General features: G+C 37.3%; 1 protein-coding gene across 4 annotated transcripts in view; it reads left to right on the top strand.

Annotated features, from left to right (window-relative positions):
* The window catches only part of LOC134555647 (uncharacterized), a 77,872-nt gene that overhangs the window by 19,101 nt on the left and 40,137 nt on the right, over window positions 1–18,634 (top strand). For all 4 annotated transcript variants that reach the window (XM_063407457.1, XM_063407453.1, XM_063407456.1 and 1 more), the window contains exon 2: window positions 9,440–9,516. The gene's annotated coding sequence lies outside the window, so the exon portion shown is untranslated. The remainder of the gene's footprint in view (window positions 1–9,439; window positions 9,517–18,634) is intronic.

The raw sequence follows: 18,634 nt of genomic DNA, 5'->3' as shown, positions 1-18,634 counted from the left end.
AGCCCTGTTTTTCCTTTGTGGATCATTGTTATGTTCAGAGATCTCTTTTCTTATGGCTGCAACTGCAGTAGGCAAGTCCAAAAGTTGACATTCTCTCTTTTAAAGGCCCTGGTCTTTTTTTGTGTCTTTGGGTAAACCAAGACTGGGAGAGAGATGATAGAGTATCTATCTTATAGCATAAGATAGTAGCTCCTTTCCAGCTGCAGCTACCTAACATTTTAATGGTTACAGGTGTATTTCCAACAAGTACTTTTTTTTTAAATGAAAATCAATGAGATCAAAAAGTGAAATTTGAAACTTACTTGTGCACAGTTCTTTATGAAGTGTGATCAGAATATGGTCTATTGGTAAAAAAAAAGGAGGTAAAAGCATGGCAGTTATCTGAAAAAATCCCTTTACTTTCTCACAGTGTTTTTTTTTCCTGTATTAGTTATCCTTTAATATAATTTGAAAAAGGACAAAATTACACTTCCTTCCTTCCTTTCTTCCTTTCTTCCTTCCTGCCTGCGTGCCTGATCGCCTCACTTTGGGAATCACATTGATAATAGATTGCTGCATATGAAAATCGCCAACAACTACAGTGGTATCTGTAGTTTCAACATAAATAAAGAATTGATGGGTGCATCTTTATATATATTTTGTGTATACTACTTTCAGTTAAGAAATGAATTTGCTGATAAAACACTTGAGAAGATTATTAAACTTGAAAAATCAAGAAAAATATGGAAGTTAGACAATAGCTTACATGTATTAGTCTTGCAAGTCTTGAATATGCTGAACTACAAGGATTATTGTCAAACATTACTGAACTACCTACCTGCACTAAAATTAACAAAAATGACACAAAGTGAATTGCTGTATTAGCATTTCTGAACTGTTACTAACTAATTCCACTACCACCTACTAATTAGTTACTGAGGCCTAAATCTAATGCAATTGCTGTTCGGTATCAAAGTAGCAAACCATTATAAAGGGACAGAGGAAATGAAAGTTTAAGCTGTGTTAGTTTAGCGTGTGTTTAAATCATACTGCCAAATTACTTCCACGTTAGCTAAATAGATAACTTTAGTCATGAAAGCTCAGCAAAAGAAATTGACTCAGTACTTAAATACTTATAGTCATACAAGTTAGAGTGCATAACACTGAGTCAGGATTTTGGCTTATCCCTGCAGTTGACATTTTTACTATAAAGATCTTTGTTTGGATCCCAGTTCTTAAAACAATCTCGTTCTAGACCCTTCTGTAACAAAATATCAATACAATGTCCTTCTGTTACAGGCACTACAGCATGCTCCTATTACAAACAGATGGGTTATCTAATACTCATTAGTGCCTCAACCATGAGGTTTTGTTGCCATTAGAGTGTAATCAATCAGGAGGGAGAACTATTTGGTGCTTGTCTAGTGCTTAAGTAATTCATTTGCTATAGATCCTCATTAGAATGGAAAATTACAGCTGTAGAAATGTCTTAGTTTCAAGAAACAAAGCACCTTGTTTTATTTTCCTTCCTCTTTTCAAAATAAATGCTCCATGATTGTAGGTGACGGACATGGGCATTGGAAGAAAAGCATCAAATGGCTGCTGGTAACTTGTTCATTGCATTTTGGCTGTTGGGGAAGTTCTCTGCTTTTACAGCTGTGCTGGTTGCTACGTTAAAACTAAGTTCTCTAAGGTCTACACTGATACAGGAGAAAGAACCAAGGCTGGCAATCAGTTAATGTTGGAAGTAATGATGTGATTTTATGAAGGATCACAGGATTTTATGAAGGTTCACAGGAATTGCAGCATTTATTTCCTTTGCAGACTGTTTTGTGAAAAGAGAAAGAAAAAGAAAAAAAAAATTAGGAAATCTTGAAAAATCAGAAGTCAGAACTCATGAGTTTCACATTTTTTTCCTGTAGAGAGCAAGAAAATTTGCTGTATTTTTTTACCACTGACATGGTATACTATGAATCTAATTAGCGTGTGGGAAAATCACTTCCACTCACTTCATTTGACATTAGTCTATTAAAGTAACCCATGAAGTTGTGTCTATTGTTATATATTACTGTCAATTCTACATGAATAAAGGTTCAAAAAGAGAATTGGCCCAGATACTATAAACCAGTGAATCATGCAATCTTAGTAGCAGTTTTACTTTGGCCAGTGAATCATCATGTGTCACTTCTAAGTAAAAGTAACCCAGGAGGGAGAAAGGTCTGGAGGGAGAAATAGGGGAAAAAAAAATCTATGCTATGCTTGTAGCAGACACCATTTAATCAGCTAGACCAGTTAATAACTCTTGCTGCCATTTCTATTTGTAAAGGGTTCAATATTTTTTCAATATGAGGTCTGCTTCAGTGTGCTTTAAATGGCAGTTTATAATTAATGGTACTTGAGCGTGTCTCTTATTTCGAAAATTCATACAACATTCTTGGTTACAATTTATACATGATTTTAAAGTATAATTAACATTCAGCTTTACAAGATATATGCAAACAGATATGCAAATTTGGAAATAAATATGCAAACATATAAAATGTTTTTGAATTAAGTAGTCCTTAACATTTTTAATGAAATCAATATTTTATTCATATTTTGCACACATTTTTGAGTACTTAGTGATTTGGTAGTTCTCACACTTATGTCGACCATGGCTGCAGATTGATTCTCTTGTGGCTCGTCTTGTCTTCCACTCTCCTGAACCTCATACTTTCTTTATGGAAAGCAGGAGCTACTCCAACCCCCTCTAAATTATTTGGATTCTTTTCCATTATGCTTTGTGGATATTTGGGATAGTAAACTTAATATGTTTCTGAAACAGTTGAAAATAATCTTTATAAAAACTTTCATATTCAATCACATTAAAGGTTTATCTAGCCCAATACTCTATTCCTAAAAGTAGGTAAATAAAATGGGAAAGATATGAAAATACACATCAGATATATCACCTAGGTGTTTTTCTAGCACACAGCCAACTGTGAGTCAATAAATGCTTATGTTTATATATTTGTGTGTGTGTGTATTCTGTCTATCTTTGTATATGTGTGTATAAAAATGAGAAAACACACACACACATATATATTCTGGATGTATACATATATTCTGGAGATACATATGTATATTCTGTCCCTGACAGTGTTGGTGGCACCAGTTTACCTGTGTCTTTTGACCACGAATACACTATTACAGAACTCGTCTAACAAGTGATAAGTTTCTTCTCCCTGGATCTCCTGATTGTGGTGTTCCTACACTCCAGGACAATGAGTGCTGCCTTCACCAGATATAATGTGAGCTCAGTGCAGCAAGCAAGGACATTTCCTCATCTGCCCCAGCCTCAAGAAATGGATCCTGGCAATCCCTGCAGCCCCAGAACTGAGGACTGGCATCCTCTCTTCAGAAGCTCATACAACCCATATGTTACCTCTTAAGGACACACAGTTAACATAGCCAGATAGATGCGGTATAAAGATGTGTTGAATTCTCTATTTAATTGATAAGACAGGAAAATCCTCAGGGGTCCTGAGAGAAAATCAGGGTTCTGGATGTAGATGCTAGTAAATAACTAGCTATTAGTGCTGGGAGACTGATGAGTGCTGGACAATTGTCAGACTGAAGTAGGAAGTCATAAAATATTGGTACTTCAAACTACATCCTTTATAGTGTAATGAGATAATACATGTGGAGGAGAGGCACCAGGAGCAGTTGAAGGTTTGGGGTTATAAAGGCTGAAGGCTGAAGTAGCAGGCAAGGTGTGGAGGCAGGTTTCCATTCTGCTTTCATATCCATCCAAAGAGGTTGCACATTGTTAAACTACTGAAAGAATTTCTGCAACTGGAGAAAATTGCTGGAATTGGCTGTTTCTTCAGACACCTCAAGTCCTCCATCTAGATTCTGCTGCTAGACAGGATGGCTTGGACAAGCACTGACTTAGACTGAAGGAATTTGAATACCTAAGCATGCAAATGTAGCGTGGATGAGTATGGCATAGAAAATTGCATTCAAGTTACAATGCACCATTGTGAATGTAGGAGAATGCAGGAGGTGTACCCTATTCGACTTCCACACTCAGAACTGGAGTGATACACTTTAAACTTCATGTCCTACAGACCCCACAGCGTGACTGTCAGTTGAAGGGTATGGTTCCTTATCTTTGGTTTGCAAGGTTACTAATCAAGTTCACATTCCTGAGCTTTAATTCATTTAGGGTTACTACACAAATGTGTTACATATAAAAAGAATCATGCTGAAATCTATGTTGTTTATCATATAAAAGTTGTGCATTTTAATAAAGTTTGTAGATTTGGTCATTTATATTTTTTTCAATACAACCTAGAATATATATCATTTAGTTTGCGTTGATACGTAAGTAATCAAAATCATAATTATATTGCTAAAGAAACATGACTTAAAAATAGACATATAAATGCTGTTTTGATCATTGCAAGCTGCTTTTTGGTGCAGTGTTTTAGTTATGAGATGTAGAAGAATTTATCTGCCATTGCAGGTGTGTACTCAAAATGCTGTTTCAGGGCAAGTAGTGCTGTAGTATTGTTCTGAGAGATATTGATTGATTTATTACTACAGGTATAGTGAATGAAAATCAATACAGCTGCTTCCCTGTACATCTGTGGTAGTTTCAAAGTTTTCAGGGTGTAATTGACTGAAAGAAGCAAGAGCCTGATATACTTAGCAAACCTGTGTTTGCTGTGCAACACCCTCTGCCTTCAATACCAAATAACAGACTATACCTGTGCACTTGCATATATCTTTTTTATTCTCACAGCACACTTCAGTGCTAGCTTCTTGCAAGATTTTTTCCTGTGGGCTGGATTTCATTTCAGCAGATTGCCAAATCCCCTCTTCCTTCTGTTGTAACTGGTTTTTGAACTGTCTCGAATTCACCAGTGGCTTTATGACAATCTGAAAATTAACAATGGCCACTTACTTGAACAGGGCTATGTGATTCACAAATTCCTTACTTAACTGATACTTCTTTGGCCCCTAGTTCCAGCCAGGCAATCTCGCGTGCAGTGTAGAGGCAGTAAAATGTGTATACATCGAAACTTTTTCTTCCTGGCACTCCATCACTTGGAAAGCAATCTGAGGTTTTTCCACAGGCTGATGTATTGGCAGTGACTTAAAAAAACCCCAAAAATATAGAAACATGATTTTTGATTATGCTATAAATTGGGATTATTTCCTTCAGGCAGGCGGAAGGACATGCCAGCTGGACTTTATATGTTGGCTGTTAAAAAGCTTTAGGAGCCAAAATTATAATTAGCTCACTCATATTGAAATATGTTCTCCCTAGCTGTTTTATTTTTTTGCCAGAGCCTGATGCAATTCCTGAAAGATGCAATTTCCTTCACAGGAAATATGCATCATGCTGTTGGCATTAAGCAACCACCCGTGCAGTGGCTGTTGCAGTGCTTGCAGGAGGAGGTGATGCATCTGCTCCCCGGAGCATTTCGGGGTGTGTGGCTGCAGGGCCTGGTGCAGAGGGCTCACACTGGCTGGGACTGCTCAGTGCGCCTACTGCAGGGATCTGTGCTCCAGGCAGAGGGGACATGAATCACCCAGACTTGCAGGAAATACTTTGTAGAAGCAAACTGGGTGAAAAGCTGGGCTAGTCCAGCAACCAATCATCAGTGCAAGAAAGTTGCTTGTATTTCAGCAGCACCTAGTTTTATGTATTATAAAGTAGTGTTTAAGAGAGCCCATGAGACCCAGGTGTCACCTATTCAAATTTACCATTGCACGCTGTACGTAAGTGGTGGGAGTGAAGGACTGGTAGGCACAGCTGAAAGAAACTTTATCAAGGAACTTCGACAGGAAGCATCAACTACAGCACAGGATGCAAATCTGACACATCATGGATACTTATTGGGGCAACTGAAGTTTGTTGAGGAGGCCAGTGAGAGTAAAGCTGTGGAAATGGAAATGTTTTCATTCACCACCCCCCCATCACTCTTCTGATTTTAGCATAGATGTGTTCTCTGTGAGAGCTGGTCCACAACTTCTGTAGCTCACCAGAGCTGAAAAGGGAATGGAGGATACTGAGGCAGACAGGATAGCAAATGAGATTCCATAACAAGTCAGACACAACTCTGCAAGAAGAATCCAAATTCTCCTGTTTCACAGTTCAGTGCCATCCAGTGGTTTATTTTAATTTGATCTGAAACTGTTACTAATTTTTTATCCCCCACCGTTTGAAGTGTTTATTTGTAAGATATTCAATCATATTAGGGGTGGTAAAATGCTTTCCCCTGAAAGTTCTCTCAGATTCTGTGTTTAGTTGATTCCTTTTACTTGCATGTATTCTTTCTCTGTTGTGGGTGCTTTCCCATGTATGGGGAAGTTTCTCAAAATGAACCCATTTTTTAAATTCTGTATTAGATATCTATGATGGTTACATAGTTGTATATTTTATTTTGCATAGAAGACTCTGATTCCACACTCCACTACTACTTTCTTCCCAAAGGAATATAAAACTTTCTTTAGGAACATTATTTAGTTTTGATAAAAGACTCATAAACTTCAAGCATTGGGGAAAAATGACGAGAGAGTGTTTCTAGTAGAAGATGTTATGTCCGCATAGAGAGCCGCGCACCGTAGCAGCTGAGCTTTAGCCGGTTCTTCCTGCAACTGTGGCTGAGCGGGCTCTTCCCCAGCTGAGTTTCAGCCGGCTCTTCCCCAGCTGAGTTTCAGCCGGCTCTTCCCGCAGCTGTGGCTGCGGCGGCTCTTGCGCTCCTGCGGCTTCTGGCGGGGCCAGGCAGAGGCAGCGGCCCCGGCGTTCGCAGGGTGCGCACACACAGCCCCGCGGAGGCTCCAGGGCACAGAGAGCTCTCCCCGCGCAGCAGACGGGCACCCACAGGTCTCAAAAGCGTTTGAAAGAGTACTAAATAAGTTTCTTGTATTTATTATTTCAGCATAAAACCCTGTAGTATGTCCATGAATTGATTAACTGATTTTATGGACAGCCCCCGTTCAGTTTGAACTCTCTAACTGGTTTTGAAACTGATTCTTTGCAGACACAAGAAACACATGGAGAAGCATATTCTTGCAACCACAGATCAATTCAGGTATTTTGGCAGGCAAAAGGAAGAAATTCAAAGCTGGAGTAGAAGAAAGAGCTAAAAATTAATGGACCACTTACTTTGAAGTTTGAAGGCAGGCAGTTAACTTTACTCTATGAGGCTGATAGCTTTTTTCCCAGATACTGGATTTGATGCATGTCTCTTTCATTAAAATGCTCTTTTTAGTTCATCTGTTGAAAGATTAGGGAAAGAAATCATGCTTATAACGTTTGAGTTGAAAACTTTCTTACTAATATTAGTAATATTTAAAGAGGCAGTTGAATGCTGATTTGACTTTTTAATGAACAGACATGCGGTATCAGAGTTTTGCTTACATTCCTAAGTTCATGCAAATATCAGTTACCATCTCTAACTCTGCTATTTTTACATAAGAAGAATGAATGCTTTTGAGTGTAGTACTACCAGATAATACTGAGTCACTGAACTGAATGAAATGTTTAGAATTAGAACTCCAGAAAGTAAGTATGGAGTTTTATTACTTTAAAATTACTGTAATTTCCATGGTGAAAAATGTAGAAGTCTAATACAGTTTGTAACATCTGTAAATTGCATTACTTTGTTGGACCATTTTCTGTGTTTTTAAATCAATGAAATACAAATGATTGGAATGTGATAACAAATATGAATGGGGTAAAAACTTGAGACCTTTACTGCTTAAAAAAAGGGAGTAGTCAGACTTCCATGCTTTATGTTCTGGAAACTATTAGTAGCTGAAGTGAAAAAATCATAATTTTCCTACAAGTTATGCATTGACATACTTGCAAAGGTAGTATCTTTTCGTTCTCTTTAAAGCTGGATGTGTATTGTAAAAGCAGTTGCTTTCCACACTTTTTATTGACTTATATCTTCATACTTTTTTTTTGGAACTAGTTTTGCATTAAAATACATGATGCCACAGTAATTCTCTCTGTTGTACATATTTTCACAGGACTGCATGTTGCCAAAGTAATTCTGATTATACTTTCAAAAATCTGTAGTGAGCAAAATGTGGTTGTAACAAATACCTGATTTGTGCTTTTGGAGGAAGTACATATATTTTAGGAAAGGAAGAGAAGTTTGTATTTGCTTTAGACCTGATTCAAGCACTTTGATTTAGTACAGTAGTACTGATAAAGCACCGTTTTGCTGTGTCCCTACTGATTTGCTACAGAACAGGCAACGTAAACAGAGATCAGTAATCCCTCCAATGTAAGTCCAATGCTAGGCCTTGTTGGATTCCTACTCTTGTTTTTATGTAGGTAAGATATACAAAGGAAATACATGTTTCACTAGGGCTGTTTGATCTGAATTGAGTTTGCTTTGAAATTATTTTTGCTTTTTGAAGTTTGTCTGCATTGCTGTCTTTGCCTAGAGTACCTATAGTGCCAAGGCTACTTTGGCAGCTGAGGGTATCTCTGCTGCAGCAGTTAATGAATGTTTGATGCATGGGCTTACTTTTTGACAATACACTTACCTTAGTGACCTATTGTGGACCTCCAAGTAAAAGGCACTGTCCTACTCTAATATTTCAAGAAGTTCATCTGCAAACTCTGGCTGATGATGACCATGCCTTAGGAGCCAGCAGGAAGTCTGTTATACTTCCTTCATGTATAGCTGGTTAACCATTAGCAGTTTCCACAAATAGCATTACATGTACATATAAATGTATATGAAAAAGAAGCGAAAACTTTTTGTGGGAAAAAACAATGTAAGAGTGGAATCTGTGACACAAGAAGGATAAAGCAACACACCCATACAGAAGTTCTCTGTATCATTTGGTGGCTTTAGTACAGAGAAGTGGCTGTGCAGAATAACAAACTGTTGTACCTCTGAACTTACCACTGAATAAAGAATTCTCAAAACCAAAAAAATGAGACCATGAATAAATTAAAAAGCAATGAGCTGTCAGCTGAAAAGAAGCAATAGAAAACTAGGAAGAGAGAGAAAAATGAAGAGGTGTTGTTGCTCAAAAACAAGGTGCTAAAAAAATCAGGGTCTGTCAGATCGGTATGAGCAATAGTCCCTAGTTCTCATTAGCTCCATATAGAGTGCATGTTGTCAAAGTCCTTTGGTCCTACATTAATTTACTAAGTATCTTGATAAACAATTTATTTTTCCCACAAGATGTGCCAGTGGAGACAGAGAAGGGAGGAAGCAATGTCTAGGAGCAGTCACGTAACAAAGGCACAAAATGCAACCAAGGGTTCTAAAAGTTTACTGAAATGCATTTCTCATATAATGCAATGATCAGATCAACAGTCTTTATTCCTCCTACTACTTCTATAGATCACCAAAAACATAATTTTCCTAAGTTCAGCCACTATTTATATGTGATACTAATATTATAGAGATAGTAAATGTACTCCATTCTTTTTGTGCAGCTCAAGTGACATTGAGGAGAAACCATGCAATAATCCAGCTGTACTGACACCATCAGGGAGCTTGTTCTGGATCACAGGTAAGTCAGATAAATATTTGGCTTTGCGTATTTGGGTACAGAGCCTGTGGTCAGCAGTTGGTATTTGGCATGCAACTGCCTACTTTATCCATTTTTATACACCAACTAATTTCCTTGATGTAGGGATTTGGGAATGGTGAAATAATTTCATAAATTATAAGCTGAAAAAATAATCTGTTTCATCTACTTCATTCTGGATAGCCACTGCATAAAACCTGTCAAAAACATATTGCTTTGGGTTCATCCCTGCTGCAGTTCCATTGATTACAGTGGAGTTAAATCAAAGATGAATCTGTCTGTTCAATTTAAATCTAATGATTGGTTAAAAAGTCGGGGGCAGAGCTCTGTCTAAATCCAGGGCTGTTTTATCCTTGTGTCAGCATTTAATTCCATTTGCATATAAGCCTATTTCCCTTCTCTAAATTTAATTTGTTAGAGCTTGGCCCTCTGCAACAACAGCAACAACAAAGTAATTGCATGCCCTATTGGGCAATGGTGCCAATACAGCATGTGTTGTAAAAATGTCTCACGCAAATTTATAAAATGTAGGCATTAGTGACACTCTGCCTGGTAACAGGTATTTGGATACCTGAAAAAAACCTCCAAGCTTGAACTTCATGGACATGTGACATCTAATAATACACATATGAAGAAGTCTTATTTTAATATCAGCTATTAATTGTGGCCATTTCACCAAAGGAAATAAGATGTCCGTGTCTTGTATGACCAGTGGGAGCATTCTAGAGTTTCACTGCAATGAGATAAAACTGGCTGAGGCTTAGTTCTCAGGCTGCACCAGATATCCTCTGTACTTTGCACAAGGTACTTTTGCAGTGTGACTTAGCAAGCTTGTTTTAAACTGGAGAGGAGTGGTTGCATTGTCATAATACCCCTTGTTTGCTGAGCTGCTACACTCCACTGCAGTACTGTGTTCTCATATCACCTAGCCTCAAAACACAAAGCCTGATTTTCACTGACACCTTTCACCGGGCCATTTTTGAATGAAAAAGACACTTCCTGTTGAGCTTGACCTGATCAGCAGTCATTCCAATTCAGCTGAGTGGTACCTGCCTTAAACTGATAGAATCTTTTATTCTCCTTTTCCCTATCCTAAATTTGATTGCACCCAAAAGGGAAACCCTCAAATCAAAACATTTTGTAGGATTTGCGTTATTCTTTCTGCTTTAAACCCCAGCTTTTCCATCATACATTCTGATGCATTAAAACTAATCATGGTCATAGATTCTTATATCTTGTCAATTTTGCACAACTTCATGATCTGTTGAGGTCAGAGATCACATTTCACCATTTGTGGAAAGAAGTCACTGATGCTGAGGGGTAAATATATTAACCTGGACACCGTGCAATTTTATGCAAATAACAAAGCCTGGAAGAGAAGCCAGGTTTTCTGAACTAGGGCTGCACGATGTGGTACTAACTTACAGAGAGTGGAGAATAAACACACATCTTCCCACTTTCTGATTTCTGTTTTCAGATAAATCAGGTTATTTCCTAATGTATCAGATCTTTTTAATACAAACTGTTTGTCATGTGGCCAGGAAAGCCCACTCTTACCTCTGTTACTTGCTCCCATTACCTCTTGATGCACTTGCAGCCTATCCTCAGTGGGATTAGAAGGCACTCAGGACCTTGCAGGAGGCACTTACCACTTTACAGGATTAGGATAAGCCTGCCTTTGATGTTTTTGTGATCATACCCATCTGTCATAACTGAACATGGTGAAGTAGGCTTTATTTTTATTTAATGTTCTAATTATGTTTAAAAGGTCAAATATAAAAATGTTTTTCCTCAGTTTGCCTCATTTTCTCTAAAAAATCAATGAGGATGTGCTGTTTTTCAATACAAATGCTAATGTTTGAAAAGTAAAAAAAAATCCCAAGGTTAGAATCAGAAAATAAAGATGTGATTTCACCTGATTTTAAGGTTTAACAATTAGTCTGTGTCACATTCCTTCCTCTTCTTCCATCCATATATTCATTACAAATGTCAGATAAGGCTAATCCTTCATGTGACATTACTACAGATGGTTACATTGGGGACTTAAACCAGATGCTGATAGTCTGGATAATCTGGATAAAAGCTGGTAACCTAAAACAAATCCATTTTGTGTATTACTCATGCTATCAGTCAAGATATATATAAAATCTTTATTACCCTTTAACACTTTACATAACTCTTTTGCTTTCCTTTCTTTATACTTTTAAAGTTGTTATTTTAGAGAAGATTTTTCTTCATTTCCCACTGTCCTTCTACTTGAGCTATATCATGCATGTATGTATGTAATAAGATTTAGGGAGGGGAGAGACACTTTCTCGATTTACCTCACTACATTTATCTTTTGTTTTAAAATTCCCATAGAGTTGAAAAAGTAACTTTATTTTACCTTCATAAAAAGAGGTTTAATGAAAGCATTAGCAGTAAAAAAGTAACTCCTTTCTGTACTTTTGAAGAGTCTTTGAAATTCAATGTTTAGGATGGGAGCTGACAGTCTTCTGCTGAGTGGCCCAGACCTCTGACTAGACTTGAGTGTTTGGAACCCATTTTTGTGTCTATTTAAGAATGGTAATATGTTATTTAGATGAGATTTTTATGCATATTGTGTATATGTTTATTCTTTCATTTAGTAATGAAGTTTGTATTCTGAACTGGGGGATTCACAAAGACTTGTTAGTCTAGGAAGAACTCTTGTGTGTGTGTTAAGCAGCTAATTATTTACATGAGAAATTCCGTGACATAAACATACTGGATCCTTCCTTGCCCACCTATGACTATCATGGAATGCTGCCCACGGCTAGAGGAATTGGAGAGGAAGATACTAGGTTATTGCTTGTAGCTTAGTATAATGCTATTTTGCGCTCTTTCAGCTGGATTATTTTTTTATTTAAGACTAGGTTTTGTTTCTAAGCTGGTCACTAGTATGGAAGTATAGGAAAGTAAGTTTACCAAGCACCTGAGCTATGCAATTATTGTGTAGCTTTTTAACTGTTGCTTAGCACACTTGAGGTTTAGATTAGGGTAAGCAACTTGAGCAGGTCCCCATACAGTAAATGATCTTGGGTCTAATCTGATCTCCCTTTAATCCAGTGAGCTGTGAGGGCAGTGGTCTGGAGCATGGTTCATGGAGCATGGTTTCTGTGATTTGCTTCTAAGCTTGTTTTGCCCCTAGTGTGTACTGCAGGAACAGGTAAAGAAGTCAAGGTCTCTGGATGCCAAAGGCCGTGTAGTTCTGAGGTTACTGGGATCTAATACAGCCTTCTGTTGTCAGTCAGAGCTCTCAGCTGGACAAATCTCAAAGTCTTTAGCAGTGCATCCAGTACCTAGTAATGACTACCCCTCTCAGAGTCCTAACTATTTCACTGATTCTAAAAGTGTATAGTTCACACCATTGACTCAAATCAACACAGTGCTATTGAAATCAACAGAATCCAGACCACTTGTACCAGTGGAGAGCCTTGATCCTTCCCTTCGTATATGCAATGATACAGCAGTGAAGTATACTGCTCACTGTGAGTCAAATCATTTCAACAAGTTGCTGAAAATGTTTAGAAGAGTAGTCAGTCATTACACCTTAGAGCATACTGCAAAGATATATGGTGCAAACCTGCATCAAAGGAGATGAGTAAAGACATTGCCCAGATATTTTCTGTTCTTACCATTATCAAATACCATCATAATTGTTGTTCATTTGGGATCATAAACCTTTATAGTGGAAGAGAAGGTAAATTCTTTGGTCCAAAAGATTAGCTAGAGGAAGACAAATTATTGCAGAAGATGTGGAAAGGTGGAAAAGGTGAGTAATTACATGAACTATTGCAAGTAGGGAACCAAACTCTTAAAATAATGTCTTTTGCAGCAAATGCAGGGTTGATGGGCTGATACATATTACACTAAATATCACTAATTAATAGTGATAGTGGTTTTGGTAATCAAAGAGTGGAAGCAATAACTGGATCTAATTAATAGCAACATTTGAGTAACTTTTGACAATTACTTTTTTAAGTGTAAATTTTTAAATTGTGACTTTAAATAGCAGCGAACTGATGATTTGATGATTTATTTTAGATGCTTACTGAAAGTATGAAAAGAGTAAAGTTCTATTATTGCCCACATAGATGTAGTTGAAAGACCTATGCATGGGGTAGATACTTTGCCTACCATCTGTTCCATCTTAGAGGAAATGCCCAATTCAGCAGAGCTATTTCTTTGCATGTTGTAGGTTTGGAAATGCCATTTCAGCACTATAAAGTCTGATTCATCAAGAATGAAACATCACTTTCAGGAATGCTGTTTAGTGGAGTGTACATGTATGGAAATGATGTCCTGGTATAGAGAGGGTCCTGGGTTATGGGTATTTTATGATCCACATATCTCTAATTCAGCTTTTGCTTTTGAAACATAACACATGTTCTAGCTGCACTGATACGGGTTCCTGCTTATTATAGTTAATGGATTATTCATCCTCTTTGTCCTTGACATAATCCTAAGTATGTGCATAAAACTCAGATCATGTTGCCCATAAAAACCAATCAGCCCAGAGTTCTTCTGCAAGGTGTTGAACATTCACCCAGAGCAGATGGTAAAGATAATGTTTAATAAAGAGTTAGAGGATTAGTTGGAACAAAAATAAGCTAAGAGAAAGGGATAATTTCATTTCATATGAAACTCCATGACATTTCGTGTACCCAAGGACTGATTAAAATTATGCCAAAAGCTGCTCTTTTAGGCCAGTTTGTCCTAATACTGACCCTGCTTATGTTGTCAGCTGCTGTATCTGCATGTTATTTTACCACTTTCTGAATAACTCAAAAGAAAGCTCTTCTGATTCTCCTGTGGCTGGTAAAAATAATTCTTAATTAAATAGGAAGAGATGATAGGATTCTGCTAAATGTGATGAATATATTTAAGCAACTGATACCTCAACTGAGGTTTAGAAGAAAAGTTCTATAGGTCATTTTAAACATAAATAAATTTTAAATGTTAATTTTCATAATATGTGGAGCTAAGTTTTGGTTTGCCTTGAATATTTAGGTGCTAAATGGAAAACAGTCCATAAATGATTTTCAGTCTTGTTTTAGGAAAATTTATTTTTGCTATCAAATACTTAGTGGAGTAACCAAACCTATAAATTTTGCATGTTGCATAACATTTGTAATGAATGACCAGTTGTTCTTTAATAAGGCTTAATAATAGAAATTTAATAAAACAAATCAGAAGCAAATATTTTACAGTTATGGTATGTCTGGGCCCATAGTAATCTACTATAAATTTAAGATTTATAAATCAGAATCTGTGACAAAGTGTGTCAGGTATGGATGCTGCAGAAGCAAGTAAGTAGAATTTACTTGTAAATGCAGTGTCCTTTTTTCTGAACACAAAATGTAAATTATTTGAAGCTGTTCTCATAAATATACATATGTTCTTTTAGGAAGACATTTTAGAATGGTTGGTGGGAGACAGAAGACAACTATTTCTTTTAATTGTTATGGCACAAGAGCAAAACAGGATCAAAGTCCAAGCTATTAACTTACTTCCCTGAGACTCAGTGGTCACTGAAGCATAAAACCAGATGTGAGCATCTCTGGACTCACTCCAGCTGAATCTTAAAGCTCTGACAGGTCTTTAATGGTAGAGAACTGTTAGCTGCTGCTGTAATGCAGGAAGACAGAAATATTCTAGAATCAACAGAATGGCTTTTGCACTCTTGATATTTGCTGGCTTGGGTAATACTACAAAGTAGGAAGTACTACCTAGTACTTCCAGAATTCAGCTGAAATCTTCTTAAAACCTGCTCCGAATTTTCTAGCCATTTCCTCTGCTTAAGACAGTGTTTGGCTCCCTAGAATAAAGACCCTAAAATCGTTTTCTGCTGCAGATTATTTCTAATTTAACTTATACTCCTGTTGTTTCTCTAATTAGTTACTTTTGAAAATGTTCCATCAGGCACTTCAGACAGCTGAGTATATTTAAAATAGTCTGAATTAACATAAAAATAGCAAGACACAGTTAAGAATGAACTGGAAATTAATGAAACCTTAGTTTCATTGACAATAATTGTGAATATTGTATTACGAGATGCAGCTTTAGCTGACTAATGGTTGTGAAACACATTGCTATAAAACTTATTTCCAAATTTCCTTCGGTCTGCTAAATACTTGTCCATACTTCCTTGTAGCCATCTTTTGAAATCACAGTGGCAAGAATAAAGCTCAAGAAGTCTGTCAGCTGATACACAGTATCAGCATCAGATAGTGCAGCTCAGCAAGAAGAGAGGGCCATATTGCACAGCTGAGATGAGACATAGATAAGTCTAAAGCAAGTTATGGCTTTATCTCATCTCAACCTTGACCCAGATGCCCTTTCCAAAGCCCTCCCCCCATCCCCCATGTCTGTAGTGCACTACAGCTGTGCTGTAACAAACGGCTAGAATTAACAAAATTGCAGATGGGAGAAAGGCAGCCTTAAAATGGATATTTCTCATTCAAAACATGTTTCCTAAAGTGTACAGATAGAAATAAATTGATTGACTAGCTGAATTTTGAAATTGAACAAGTGAGTCAGGTATAAAAGGACTTCTGTTTAGCACTTCATGTTAGTAGAAAAATGATAGCAATGAAATGGATTGTGAAACAAAATATTTGTAACTTGTTCATCTTTTTAATTTAAATAATATTCTCACCACAATAAACCCCTGAAATTATGGTCATTGAGGAGTGGGTAGGTGTTCTAATTCTTTCCCAGATGGTGAATGATTAATGTACAAGTAATTTCTCCCAGCACTTGGAATGTTGTTCACCTTGTAAGTCCCTTCAGTTACTCACTCTCCAGCCTGCCAATTAGTGTGTTCACATCATCTTCAGAAAATGCTTTCTTTTCCCCCCCCCAGTCTGTATTTTTTTGGTCTTGGCAGGGAAATGTCAGAAAATAAGCTTTGTTTTGATTTCTTGCTCTCTGTTTTTATCAACTGCTGCCTTCTCAAAAGTTTTCAGAAATCAAATGTGTGTGGCTGCTTTTTATTTCCCATTTTATCTGCAGTGGTTTCCTAGCTTTCATTCTCCATCTCCAAAATCTACTTTAATGGGGTCTCTGTGCTTCTTTTCTCACAAGGTGAACACTTGCTTCATTTTTCTGTCTGAATTATACACTTGTAGTTTATTAATCGATTTTTGGGTTTTGGTAGCTTTGGCATAAGTGAGATCCTACCACTAAGAAATGCACATTTTGGGTGCATTTCTTGTATGCATAGTTATTGCTCTTGACTTGGATTAATAAAAAAATGGGGTTTTTAAAGGCTCTTATATTCCAATGCATAATCTCTTTTTTTCATTGTTAGATGCTTGTCCAAAGGAAGGTTAAAGTTACGCTTGAAAATCATGAGACAGTAATTTTTTTAACAGAAAACCCACAAATTATTCATTGGCCCAACGTCTCTGGAACACATCCTTGTGAAGATAATAACTGGGATGATATGTGCTTTTCTATAGCAATAGCTTTATTGGCAAATGTAATGTTTTGCTTCCTAGTGACATCAGTGGGTTTTAATGAACAGATACCATGCGGCTACAAGAAAGTATCAAATGATATTTCACAAACTGCTTTTCCCTACAGGAAAGAAAGCCAGTAGCAGCCAAAGTCACTGCTTTTCATTACAAATATTCTTAATTTTTATCTCATTTTAGGCTAGGGGATCTCCAGAAAAACATAATATACCACATCTGTCCAAAACTCAGAGTACAGCTAAATTTTCTCTTCCTGTCTATCTTCTGAGGTCCCTGCTGAAGATTTACTGTACTGTCTTACCAGGTCTGATGGAAGCTCATACCTGAGACGGATCTCAGTCTGTAGCTGCAGTTCTATACCCAGAAGTGTAACCACAAGGACTCAGTTCCTGCTGTTAGATCACTGCTGCACCTGTGACTTCTTAAATTAGCCCCAGCTGGACTAGCTGGGACCTCCCAGCTGCCAGTGGGGAGAGCAGTGTGCTCCAGGAACTCTCCAGCTTCTTCAGCCTGTGCTTGTGAATGGAAAAAGAGCACCGAGGCGGAAGAAGGGCAGTGGCAAACTCAGGTTCTCTTTCCTCTCATAGGAAATAACCCTTACTCAGTTTAAGCTGAGACAAAGCCATATTCTAGCACCTGCTTTCCAACTGCAGAAATATACCTGACATACTCCCTTCTTAATTTGGAAGATCTTCCAGTCACTTGAAGTAAACCATCATTTTTCACCACTTGTGGCTTCTACTTTGTCTAGATATGCGGGGAAAAAAAAAAGAAAAACAAACAAACCCCCAAACCTGGTGCAAAAGAAGAACTGGAAAAATCCCATTATAAAAATAGATTTGAAAGCACTGATGCTTTTTCCATCCAGTAAATAATAGTTTATTTAAAAATAGTACATGCTATGCCCTTCCTTAGATATCCTCTTCTGGAAAACCCTGTAAAAGAGGAATGAATTATATGCTTTAAGGATGCCCTTCATTAGCATAATTAGAGAAGCAATACAGTCTCCAGCTTTCTTCTGAGACAGTACCAATCCCCTGACCTGGCTTGGTTTGTCTATGCAAATCACACTAAGCTAGCTGCTGCTTTGGCCAGTGAGAACACGGGGAAGCTGGATACAGAAAAGATTGGATCCCCTCAGTTCCTTGTAACATCATGTTTTTCTACCTCCTTTCCTAAAGGAGATATAGAAATTGTGCCAGGTTTTCAGCAAAGAGTAGTAAGATACAAATATTCCTATTCCCCAGAGGTTAAAATAGTGGGTAGGAAGGGTTGTCTGATGCCTTGCTTGTTTGTCATTTCCAATTAAAGAAAATTAAAGGAATGTTTTGTTTTAAACAATTCTATCCCCTTTTGAATGTCGGCAGATGTGTACATATGAAAATCAAACTTATAATATTTCCAATGCATATAAATTCAAGTACAATACTTTTCATCTGTAGCATATAAGTATTTACTGGGGACCTAGATTCATTCCTCAGCTGTGCTCTTGTTGCTATAATGGAGCTGTTTGTGACATTAGTTGTGGTGGATTTGATTTTGCTTGAAGTTGACATTTCATGGCACTAAGTGTGAAAAATTACATCCTCAACAAAGCCTTC

This window comes from Prinia subflava, chromosome 10 (assembly GCF_021018805.1).
Source record: "Prinia subflava isolate CZ2003 ecotype Zambia chromosome 10, Cam_Psub_1.2, whole genome shotgun sequence".
NCBI lineage: Eukaryota > Metazoa > Chordata > Aves > Passeriformes > Cisticolidae > Prinia > Prinia subflava.
The sequence above is the reverse complement of the archived record's forward strand: the minus strand, read 5'-3'. Positions and strand labels throughout refer to the sequence as shown.